Genomic DNA, 12,177 nt, shown 5'->3' on the forward strand with positions numbered 1-12,177 from the left:
TCGGCGGGCAAATGAAAGGATTTTTTTTTAAATTATATTCTCGCTGTGTGCCTAAAATATGCGGTTTAATTGTTGGATTGGGCTTCCGTGACCCTCAACAACCACACCCCTTCAAGTCACGGAGACTTGGAGGAAATACCCGAGGGGGTGGGTGGGTTGCCTATTTGTCTCGTGGAAACCTCCAGGTCCGGAATGAAGTCTAAAGAATCCACCTTGATTCAGAGGGTGACTCGTGTTTTTCTATTTTTAAGCGCTGGGCGCAGCTATCCTGTGGCGTGAGAGTCTGAGCGCGCGCTTCTGAATCTCGGGCTCCGCAGCCTGCAAACTTCGGGGAACAGGCGGGAGGCAGGTCTGCGGTCCCGGCTCCCCGCGGAGGCGGCCACCGGCTGGGGGAGTGGCCAGACGCAGCGTTTCCCAGCGCCGCGGGCGCCCTCCGGCAGCCTCGGCCCCAGGCCGGCTCCGCGGGGTCTGGAGCCCCGGGGTCCCCGCGCCCCGGTGTCTTTGTGCCGAGCGCGGCGCGGGAACACGCGCCCGCGGGCCCTGGGGGCCGCGGAAACGCTGAGAACTCGGGAGAGGCGCGGACGCGAGGGAAGGAAACGCCCCGCACGGTCGCCGTCCCGCGGAGAGAGGAGAGAGAGAAAAGTAGAAAAAGAAGCTTTTCAGGTCAAACTCCTCGAGTCTGGGAAACCACGTTTCAGAGACACGACTCGTGGGGGCGGAGGGGGGAGAACACGCGGCGCGCAGGGGGCCTTGTTAGCAGCGCCGGCCGGGCGCCGTGGGTGCGCGGCCCCCGCCCCCCGCCCGGGCCCACGTGGAGCCGGCCGCGCGGCACCCGCTGAGCGCCGGGCTGCCCGGTCCCCGGAGCGCGCGCCCCGGCTCCCCGCCGCGGCCGGCCCTTCACGCCCGAGCGCCGCCGCCGCCGCCGCCGGTCCCGCGTGTGCCCCGCTGGGGGGGAGGGGCGGGCCGAGGGTGGGGGCGGAGGGGTTGTGGTTCTAAGGCGGCGGGGGCTCCTGTGTCCTTGTGCGGAAATGACACACGGAGTCCCGTCACGTCACGCGAGAGCGCAGCGCACGGACACACACAAAGAGGGGAAAATACACGGCGCCCGCTCGCCGCCCCCAGCGACTGCTCCCCGGGCCGCCCCGGCCAGGCCCGCCGCGCGCGCCCCCCGCTCCCCGGACCGGCGCTCCCCGCGCCCCCCCACGTGGCGCCCAACTCGGCGCGGACTCGCTCCGCAAAGTACAGAACTCGTGTCCCAGGTAAGCGCGGGGCGGAGCGGGCTGGCCGCGCGGCGGCGGCGGCTCGGGGCCGGCGGACGGGCGGGGAGAGTGGCTGCAACATCCATGCCGGGGTGGGGGCGGGCGCAGGGGAGGGGACGCGGAGGGGGGCTGCCGGAGCACGCCCGGCGGCGGTGGCGGCGGGAGCGCCCACCCCCGTGCAGGGCCGAGCCGCCGAGCGAGCCCTCGGCGCCCACGAGCTCGCCGCGCCCATTGTGCCGCGCACCCCTTTGTGCCGCTCGGAACGCGGCGGCTCCATGGCGTCCCCGGGAGCACGCGCGCCGCGCGGGGCAGGCGGGGGGGGGGACGCGGAGTGGAACGGTCCGCGCCGCCGTCGCCGCCCGCCCCACTCGCGCCGCGCGCCGGCCCCGCACCCCCCGCCTGGCGCCGCGATGGAGCGGCCGGGGCCGCCGCCGGAAGGCTCCGCGGAGCCCGTGTCGGGGCTCTCGGTGCTCGAGTACGGCCGGGCTGCTGCGGGGGACGGTTCGGCGTGAAAAAGGGGGTGTCCGAGCGGAGCAGGGGGCGGGGACTACTGGAGGGAGATGCCGAGCGGGGAGCGGGCGGCCGGAGGAGCCGCCGCTCGGGGGGAGGCTGTGCCGCCGGAGTCTGCAAATGGAGTGAGGCCGGCCCGCGGCGGCGGCGGCGGCGGCGGCGGCCGGGAGCGGACGAACACAGGCCCCGCCGCCAGGGGGCGCCGCGCTCCCTCCCCGTCTCCCACGGCGCGGTTCGCGGTTCCCGCTGCCCGGGAGCTGGAGGCGGGCCCGGCGCTCTGGGTGTGCACCCCGGCTGGCGCGAGGCCTTCGTGGCCGGCCGCGGGCTGCAGCCTGGGGCGCTCGCCGCTGCTCCTGACCTTCCCCCTTTCCCTCTGGCAAACGTGCTTACCCACGCAGACTTTGCCCTCGCCTTATGTTGGTGCAGAACCTAACCTGTGTACCGAGACGTGTAATTTTCCCCGAGGTGTTTTTACAAAGGGGAAAGGGTGACTGCTCTGGTGGCCCATCTGGAAGAATGCTGTGCGCCGAGGCTAAGCAGACAAGCGTGCGTGGGGTAGTGCCAAGCACTCCAGAGTCGAAAATGGTCCACTTCACCTTTTAAAAGTAACTTCGGGATGTTGAACGTGCCACGGGAGGGGGTCACGCGTAGGGCAGCTGAAAGCTAAGACTGCAGAAAACAGGCAAGGAACTGAGCTCTGGGTATATAAACAAGGAGGGTGGAGGAGGTTCTTAGGCTATCCACTCCCCAACCCCACCCCTTTGTGTGTGTGTGTGTGTGTTTTTTTAAAAACCATTCCTGGTTTGTGGCTTTGTATCACCCATACAGGACCCTGTTAGTTCCCACACCCTCATTAATGAGATTTGCCCAAGATTTTGTATTTTCTTAAAAGAGTTTTCCATCCCTAGCCACTAACCCAGAGTCTGATAGGTGCTCAGTAAACATTTGCTAAATGATTGGGGACCCCTTGGATTCCAGAAGAAAGGTGGGTTCCCTGCAGCCAGCTCTCGCTGCTGGGTTAGCCTGCCTGTGTGTGGTCCTTAAAATGTAATTCACGGATGAGCCTTTACAATTTGTCACATGAAAACTCCTGCCACTGAACGTGGGTTTTACCAGAGACACCATTTCCTTGTTGAAGTAATTTAAAAGAAAAGTTTTGTCTCCCCCTCACCCCCCTACTACTAAAGCACCAGAAACAGTAAAAGAGACCAGTTAGGACCTAGCAGACAAGATGGTCAGCATCCCAGTCTGTTGAAGTGTATTACATTTGACACACTGAATTCACACCTTCCCTTCTGGTCACTTCTGAGTTCCCAAGCATCCCTTATGTGAGCAAAGGAATGGCCGAATGTCTAATAATTAGGAAGAGAAAATTTGGAATCAACCCTGATTAGGTGAAAATGTCCTGCAGAAACGTCTCATCTACCACTTTTAAAAAACAAAACAAAACCAAACCTTTCTTTATTGATTTCAGAGAGGAAGGGAAAAGGAGTAAGAGAGAGTTAGAAACATCAGTGATGAGAGAGAACCATTGGTTGGCCGCCTCCTGCATGCCCCCTACTGGGGATCAAGCTCACAACCAAGGCATGTGCCCTTGGCTGGAATCGAACCCAGGACCCATCAGTCCACAGGCTGACGCTCTATCCACTGAGCCAAGCCAGCTAGGGCTCGTCTACGATTTAAAAAAATTTTTTATAAAAATTTATATATATATATATATATAAATATATATTATTGACTTCAGAGAGGATGGGAGAAGGAGAGAGAGATAGAAGCATCAGTGATGATAGAGAATCATTGACTAGTTGCCTCCTGGGGAGCAGAGCCCACAATCTAGGCATGTGCTTTAGACTAGCATGAAACCCAAGACCTTTCAGTCTGCAGGCCGACACTGTCCACTGAGCTAAACTGGCGAGGGTTTGTCTCCCACTTTTTAGAGCTCTCTAGGAAGCCCCTGAAACACTGAGGAAAGAAACAACACGCATCTCAAATTTTATAATGTACAGTAGAAACATGAAGGTTGCTGTCAACCAGCGAAAACAATTTGGTGTTAGTGAGTGGGAGGCTGGGGTGCAGTGTTTTGTTTCTGGTACTTAATTTTGATGGCAAGTGGAGAATTATGGTTGCTACTCCTTTTTTTTAAAATATATATTTTTTGAATTTTACAGAGAGGAAGGGAGAGGAATAGAGAGTTAGAAACATCATTCAGCTGCCTCCTGCACACGCCATACTGGGGATGTGCCTGCAGCCTAGGTACATGCCCTTGACCGGAATCGAACCTGGGACACTTCAGTCTGCAGGCTGACGCTCTATCCATTGAGCCAAACCAGTTAGGACTGGTTGCTACTGTTAATAGTCATTATTGGCTAAAGGTCGTTTGGAGGAATTATTTGTGAAATTAAATCTTTGGGGTGATGGGACTTTTTTGTATCCTCCTCTCATTGGTGGTTACAGGGAGATATTATGTATCTGCCTTTTCATAGAGCAGTACGCCTTCCCGCCAGAAAGTAAATTTTACTGTGTGGTAATTTTTTAACAATAAAATTTAAATTCACATAAAACCCACATGCCAAAAACATGGATATCTGAATGTGTTTTGTGCGCATCACCTTGCTCTTGTCTCCCCCTCCGGAGTAGACACTTCTTTTCTCTGCCTGCTGGTGTTCCAGTATCTCCTGCAGCACGATGATTTCAGCCCCGAGCTCTTTGGTCCTGGACCCAGCGGCCACACATGACCTGCCCTTGCCACGCTGGGATCTCTCCACGTGGGCAGCAGGCCTTTGGCGCATCAGACACTTGGAGTGTCGGGTTATGTTCGTCCCCGAATGACCAGGCTGTTGTTTCAGAGCTGAGTTTTTCTCCGCAGCTCACCCGGCACCAGTTACCTGGCCTCCATTTTTAATCCAACTTGCGACATGTGTAATCTCAGCCCTCTTCGTGTTTTGTTTTCTACCAATGACCTCTCTTCCTCTCTCCTGTCTGATCTTCAGTTATCACTGGACAGTGAGACAGCGGCATCCGTCTCCACAAAGGGTCGAGGGAACAGATCCCTTAGTGGTCTTGTGTGGAGGTTTGGGGGCAGGTGGGGTTGAGTTTTGCACCAGATTATGCCCCAACTCTGATGAGCTCTTGTGGTCATAAGACAACATATGAAAAAGTGGGAAGTACAGAGGAAATTCAGCTTATACCTCCCAGGAAAATTAGTCATCATTGTCCAGTCAGTCACATGGGTGGCTGCTGGGATGTGCTGGCTCCCCTGTCCTCCTTGTGCCGAGGTTAAACTTACAAGCAGAGTCTTACGCCTCCTACCACTGACACCGAAAGCAGATGCCCTTCCTTTTGCTAAGGAAGACGTCAAGTTTAGTCACATTCAGATAACTCAGTGTCGCAAGGGTAAGAGGCAGAGAGTCGCAGGCAAGCAGGGCCGTGTGTGTGTGTGTGTCGTGTGTGTGTGTGTGTGTGTACATGTGTGTGTTCTTCGCTGCGTGCTGAGAGATGAGTTTGTGCTCTGGCTGAATAAGGAAGCATTGACAATTACAGCGTCAGAACAGCTCGGGACAACATTGCCCTGGTTTTGTGAGGACTGGTGTTTCTCAAACAGCGTGTGCAGATGTGTCCAAAAATAAAAACACATTGCAAGCATGTTGTGCACGTCCCATGGGCAGGATGCCACTGTCGTGAGGGCTGGGTTCTGAGAGACCCCGAGGCTCCCAGCCCTTCGTGTAAACCCGGAGACCGGCCCGCGAGAGACTGTGGCATGGGAACATTCTTCCCGTCCTTGGGGAGGGCGTTCATTTGGTCCCACCCCTCCCAGTTTCTTTCACTTGAAAGACAAGTTATAGTAACCTTTTCAAAGGCTTGAAGTCATTTAATTTTGCAGTGTTAAGCAGTCACTATTAAGATGCACTTTAAACATCTTTTCCAAAAGCTCACAGATACTAGGTGCTGCCTGCCAGGCACTTTCCCCGTTGTAGTTTTCACGCATATGAGGTGCGGTGGTGTGATCAGCTCCATTTTACAGAAGAACAAGGTTTGGGTGGGTAAGCACTTGCCCAGGGTTAGAAACCAGACACAGGTGGAGCTAGGGCTGTAACCTAATTATGGACGACCCTAAAAGTTCGTAGGGGTTCCTAGTCTTGTGATCAGCAGCACCAGTCCCTGCCTTGGTGGTCTGAGGGCCCCTGTGGCCAGTGGACCTGCTCCCGCCTCTGAGCCCAGCCTCCAGGTGGGTGCTCAGCGGGGAGGGATGGGCATGCCCCGCCGGGTCCCAGCTCTTCTTGGAAGACGGGGTGAGTCCGTCAGCACGGGGTGCACCCCACTCCTTCCCTCTCCACCTCCAGTGAGACTCAGATTGCTGGCCCCCCGGTTCTCCATCTGCAGCACAAGAGGGCTCTGGTGAGGATGACGTGGCTAACGTGTGAAACGCGCAGACCATGGAGCCGGCGCTACGTGGATGTCAGCTGCTGGCCTCCTCTTCTGTTTCATTTTTAAAAATCAGTGTGACCTGCAAGAGGGAGGTGTCAGGTAGGCAGGTCCTAGGGTGTGACAGTTGAGAAAAGGATGAAGGACTGGTGGGTTTCGTTAGGTCTTAGTGAAACTTTTTAAATCTTCGGGTGTGTTTTATTAATAACGCCTGTCAAGTGGTTTGAGCCTCCTCTCTCTGCTGTGCCTTTTTTTAAATTTAATATAGTTTATTGATTTTTTTACAGAGAGGAAAGGAGAGGGATAGAGAGTTAGAAACATTGATGAGAGAAACATCAATCAGCCACCTCCTGCACACTCCCCACTGGGGATGTGCTTGCAACCAAGGTACATGCCCTGGACCAGAATCGAACCTGGGACCTTTCAGTCTGCTGGCCGATGCTCTATCCATTGAGCCAAACTGGTTAGGGCTGCGGTGCCTTTTGTATGTGGCAGTGCTGCACAGCCCTGGCCCCCCTGGTCTCGGGTTCCAGTTACATTCACCTCCTACGGCTCACATGCTCAAGGAGACCGAATTCAGGGGTGAGAGCTTGCTTCCCTTTGCAGCTGGAAACCTGACGGGAGGTGCGGAGGGCCCGCCCCTGCCCGAGGCCTGAGGCCAGGGGCGCAGGGCAGGGGCCGGCTGTTCCCAGACCTGCACTGCCCAGGACCGTTCCTGGTTTGGTGGAGCGGGACCCTGAGTCAGCTGGCTGGGATTTGAACCTCGGGCTTTCAGGAAGCCCACGTACTTCCCATTTCTGGGCCTGCTGCTGATCCTGTGCGACAGGGGCCGGCCACAAGCCTCTGGCGCCTCTGACTAGCCTCGTGCTGCTCGCACCAGAGGCCTGGTCTGGCCGATCACTCAGGTCTGGCCAGTTCTCTTAGGAGAACGTGGTAGAGAGGTGCCACGCCCTGTGGGCAGCGCTGGCGAACGTTTTCCTTCGGAAGCCTGTGGGCCATTGAGGGTGAGGACAGTGAGCCTTTGCCTTTGCCAGGGATCGCCATGCCAGGTGTCCCCGGCTCCTGTTGCCGTGGTCTTGCATCCAGCTCTTAACAAGGAGAATTTCCCAAGTCAGATTCTTATGTGACTATTACCCACTTAAAAAACAAAACAAAATGCGCATATATATATCAATATATATATATGTATATATATATATATATATATATATATAATTTTTTTTTTACAGAGAGGAATGGAGAGGGATAGAGAGAAACACCTTTAAGAGAGAAAAACAGCAATCAGCCGCCTCCTGCACACCTCCTACTGGGGATGTGCTCGCAACCAAGGTACATGCCCTCGACTAGAATCAAACCTGGGGCCTTTCAGTCCGAGGGCCGACGCTCAATCCACTGAGCCAAACCGGTTAGGGCCTTATTACCCACTTTTAACCAGTGACCTCCCTACACTCCTTCCTTTTTCTGTGGCCCGGCCACTTCTCAGCTCTCCAGGCCGCCTCACCTTCTCTCTGTACCCCTGCTGCCCGCTGCTCCACCCTGAAGCCAGGGCCCCAGAGCAAGCCTCCGATTTGCCCAGTTGGGTCCAGCATTCAGGTGTCAAGGAAGGAGGGGCTCAGGCATCTCCCAGGGTGCTCACACGCAGGAGGACCCGGGAGGAAGGACCACAGGTAACGGTTGTCCACCCTCCAGAGTGCACACACCCAGCAGGGTAGCATCAGCCCGCTGACTCACCCAGCTGCTCTCGTCATTCCGCTCTCCCAGCAGCCGCCTGGCCTCCTCGTGACCTGGCTCTCAGCACTCAGCTCGGACCCCTCCTTCAGAAGACTCAGTCCAGTTTATTTTTTCCTCCTCCTGTGAATTTGGCTCATTGATAAATACTTCAAGGACCAGGCAAATGCATTGATAGAACCTGTGGTGCATCCGCCAGGCAACGATGAAGCTGATCCCTTCCCCTTCTTTATTTTATTTTTTTATTAAGGTATTATATGTGTACAGTCCCTGCCCCTTCTTATGCGCTCCTGGGTTTGTGGCTCCCACGCCCCCTCCCCATACTGAGGAGCTTTCTGATTCAGAGGCCATGATTCAGGGACAGTTACGAAATGAAAGGTCTTTACCAGTTGGTCAGTTGAAATGTAATGATTTGACTTTACATTCGTAGCTTGTGTTCCTGTGTGTGGACATAAATTAGACTATGACCTCCCTAGTAAGGGTTACTACTTTTTTCTTTAAAAATGTACTCTTTGTTCCCAAAGAATTGCATGCTCACTGTAAAATATCAGGAAAGTTGAGGAAACCATAAAGAGAGAGAGAGAGAGAAAAAAAAACCAACTATCCATAATCCTCCTAATTGGGAGTAATTACCATTTTGGCATATTTGCTTCTGGCTGCTTTGTGACATTTTTAATTATGAAGTTGAGATATCCCCAGTGCACTGGGAAGGGTGTTGTCATTGACTGGCCAGCCCTGTGCTGATCAGTTGATCTTGAAGCTTTTTACACGTTGAATGCTTGGCTCTCGCTGTCAGTAGAGGTTGAGGCCATGTGTGGAGAAAGTGTGTGGAAGTGGACTTCCCAACTTCGTGTGATGGTCTCGGTCCAGGTCACATTCCACTTGTTGGCCCTTCCATTTTCTCTGCAGCTTTTTGTGGAGTTTGCCGGTAGTGGATTATGGCTAGCAGTTTTGGCGGGCGTCCTCTGCACGTGGCGTGGTCTGCCCCTGGAGTCCCTGGCTGTGCCTGCCCTCGGCCACCTGTGAAGGGAGAGACCTCCTGGCCCCGGCTCCGTGTGTAGCCCTTCCGGCCGTCGCTCATCGTGATGACCACGTACCATAACTGTTGAGTGTGTGAGGCTCCGTAAGTGACAGAAAGACTTGCTTTGGGGTCTTTATACACAGAAAAAAGATGTGCCCATTTGAACACTGACTAAGTTATTTTCAAAGGAGGCCTTTCTGTCCTGGAATTTTCTTGGATTAACATCTCTCTTCCGCAAAGGAAAAGCGTCTTGTAGGTATAAGTAAAAGTTTAAAATTAGCCTTATCTGGAGCACAGAATTAATTATAAGTGTGAGTGGTTGTCTGCACAGCCCTGGGTGCAGCCTGTTATAGAAACCCTAATGCAGTATCTTCTGACCTTGGAGTTCTGGCTGCTCTTTCCTTACTCATCCCCCTCGGACAGAAGTTCCCAGAGGTCCCCCTTGTCCTCCAGGCCCTCCCATGTGTTGGTTGTGGTCCCTTGTATAAGGGTACATTTGATGGATTCCCTGCGCAGAGGACAGTGCCCCACTGCCACCAACAGCTCCCGTCACCCAGTGGGGCATGTGGCCACCAAAGCCCAGGGTAGGGAGACAAACGGCCATTCCTGACGGGTGATCTTGAGCATGAGCCCCCAGTCCCACGCCTGTAAAACAAGATGGTCTCTGAGGTCCCTTTGGCAGACCAAAGGGTTACATTCCATCGGGGGCAGGCGCCGTGGTGGCAGGCTCCTCCCCGCCATGGCCCTGGTCAGGGCATGTGCAGGAGGCAACCAGTCGATGTGTTTCTCTCACATCGATTGTTTCAGTCTTTCCCTCTCTCTTCCACTCTCTAAAAGATCAATGGGAAAATATCCTCTTTGTGAGGATTCAAACAGACATAAAACTGCCTGTTTCCTCACTTGTGAAATGAGGCCCACAGGCTTCTACCTCACGGGATTGTTAGGTTGAGTTGACTGTGAAGCTCTTAGCAGGGCACCTCCCACGCTGGAGGAGGCAGTGTGGGGAGTGGTGGCACCGCAGGGTGGCACAGTGGGGTTGCTGGCTTCCAGGACTTGTCCAGATGCCGGGGACGACCCTCTGCTCCCAGAGGTGGACATCTGCGGTCGTGCCCTCGGCATTGCCGGCAGCCGGGGGCTTCCTCGCCGGAAGCCCGTTAATTTGCCTGTGACATGTTAATTTGCCAGCCCTTCACTCTCTTCCCAAAGAAACGGCTCCAAATCCCCGTCTCAAAGCTTGCCTCTAGGGGAACGCAACCTAAAAAAAGAAATAAAATTTCCATGATACATTAAGTGAAAAAAAGCAAGGAATGAGGATCCTAAACCTATTCTCAGGATTCCTTTATACTCTTTTTCTTTCTTTCTTTATACTCTTAAGAGTTGTTGAGGACCCCAAAGATCTCTCCTTTGTGAGGATGAAAGCTGTCCAATTTTTATGTGTTAGAAATTAAAACAAACATATTTAAATATTCATTTTTAAATTAACCATAATACATTCATTATAAGTTCATGTCAAAAGTATTTTTAGGGGAAACAACTATTTTCCCAAAGAAACAATCTTTGTGAAAAGAATGGTACCACTTACATTTTTGCAAATCTCTTTTAATATCTTACTTAAGAGAAGACAGGCAGATTTTCAGATCTTCCTCTGCATTCAATCTTCTGCAGCCCAGTCTTCTGCAATCTGACACATCATGCAGCCTTAGGAAAACTCTCCTGTGAACCTGTGTGAGAAAAGGGGCAGTAATGTCTCAGTGTTATAAAATAGTTTGATCACATGGACCCCCCTGACAGGGTCTTGGATGTTCTGATAAATGTGCTCTCCAAAAAAAGAAAAAGAAAATGCCCTCGTAGTAAAAGTGTCAATTTCCATGGTGTAAATTCTCCCGCTATGGCCGATTTCAGGCTACAAGCCTGACCCTGCTCACAGTGGAGTGGGGGATGAGAAGATCTGGACAAGCCCGTGTAGGCCAGCTGCAGGGAGCCACCGCGTACGAAGCACACGTTGAGAGCAGACGGTCACCTCTGGTAGGGCGCACCAGGAAAGTAGCACGGTAGCTTCCAGAAGAGTAACCCAGTGACTGGAAGACTGGGCTTTTTTTTTTTTTTTTTTTTTTAAATATATATTTTATTGATTTTTTAGAGAGGAAGAGAGAGGGATAGAGGAGAGTTAGAAACATTGATGAGAGAGAAACATTGATCAGCTGCCTCTTGCATACCCCCTACTGGGGATGTGCCTGCAACCAAGGTACATGCCCTTGACCAGAATTGAACCTGGGACCTTTCAGTCCACAGGCCCGATGCTCTATCCACTGAGCCAAACCGGTTTCAGCAGGACTGGGCTTTTTAACCAACTTTTTTTTTTTTTTTTTTTTTTTTTAATAGCTTTTGAATTTGTTTCACGTGCATGTATTATCTAGTCAAAAAATATTTTTTAAAGGGTCTTCCCTTCTTAAAATGGACTCTAAAGATGTAAATGGACCTGTAATTTGTACATCTTTTCAGTTCTTCCATCGCTTTGTGGCATCTCTTAGAATTGGTTCTAAGCACCAGTGAATGGTTCTCACACTCTTGTCTTGCTTCACAGACTCCCTTCCCTCCTCAGCATCTTTCCAGCCCCCAGCCAGGTGCCTGCTGATAGCTGGGATTTAGATCCAGCCTCATTTCAGCATGAGGCACAGGAGCAGCTCCACTAGCTGGTACATTTATGCAGCCACTTTAAGCAACGTATCCTTTGTAATTTGAGATTTGAGTGGCTAAAGCATCTTACTCGTGAACATTTGGGATTACCTTTTCACCGCCTCTTTTGTGCTTTTTGTAAACTAAAGGCTTTTCTGAGAACATCCTGATCTTCCCTCAGCCACAAACAGAATTATACCCGTCCGTGGAAAATTGAATATTGTCCATCTGACTCTGTGCAGAAGGATAAAGAGAGACCAGGAAGCATTTTAATAAAATTATATATACTCCTGCGTGCCCTGCAACATTGCAGACCTTTCTGTCACAATGACAGTCACTTTGCCTCAGGCTTCCTAAGCTGTGTGTGTGTGTGTGTGTGTGTCTGTTTTAAAGAACATTTCACTTATTAGATTAACCACTGGAGATTAGTTCTGTTTGAGAGTTACCCTCGATGGCTCATTGATGCCTTAGAGCCTGTGCTGGGTTAACTGGAAGCAGCAGCTAGCTGCACGGGTCTTGTTGACACACGTCCCCTTCATTCCATTGAATCATCTTCCCTTG

The 12,177-nt window shown here is 52.8% G+C and overlaps 1 protein-coding gene across 1 annotated transcript in view; it reads left to right on the forward strand.

Moving 5' to 3' along the window:
* The first annotated feature begins 1,115 nt into the window (after positions 1 to 1,115).
* The window catches only part of BEND3 (BEN domain containing 3), a 33,262-nt gene continuing 22,200 nt past the window's right edge, over positions 1,116 to 12,177 (forward strand). Inside the window, exon 1 of the mRNA XM_036414810.2 lies at positions 1,116 to 1,259. The gene's annotated coding sequence lies outside the window, so the exon portion shown is untranslated. The remainder of the gene's footprint in view (positions 1,260 to 12,177) is intronic.

The sequence above is a fragment of the Pipistrellus kuhlii genome, unplaced genomic scaffold (assembly GCF_014108245.1).
Source record: "Pipistrellus kuhlii isolate mPipKuh1 unplaced genomic scaffold, mPipKuh1.p scaffold_m20_p_5, whole genome shotgun sequence".
NCBI lineage: Eukaryota > Metazoa > Chordata > Mammalia > Chiroptera > Vespertilionidae > Pipistrellus > Pipistrellus kuhlii.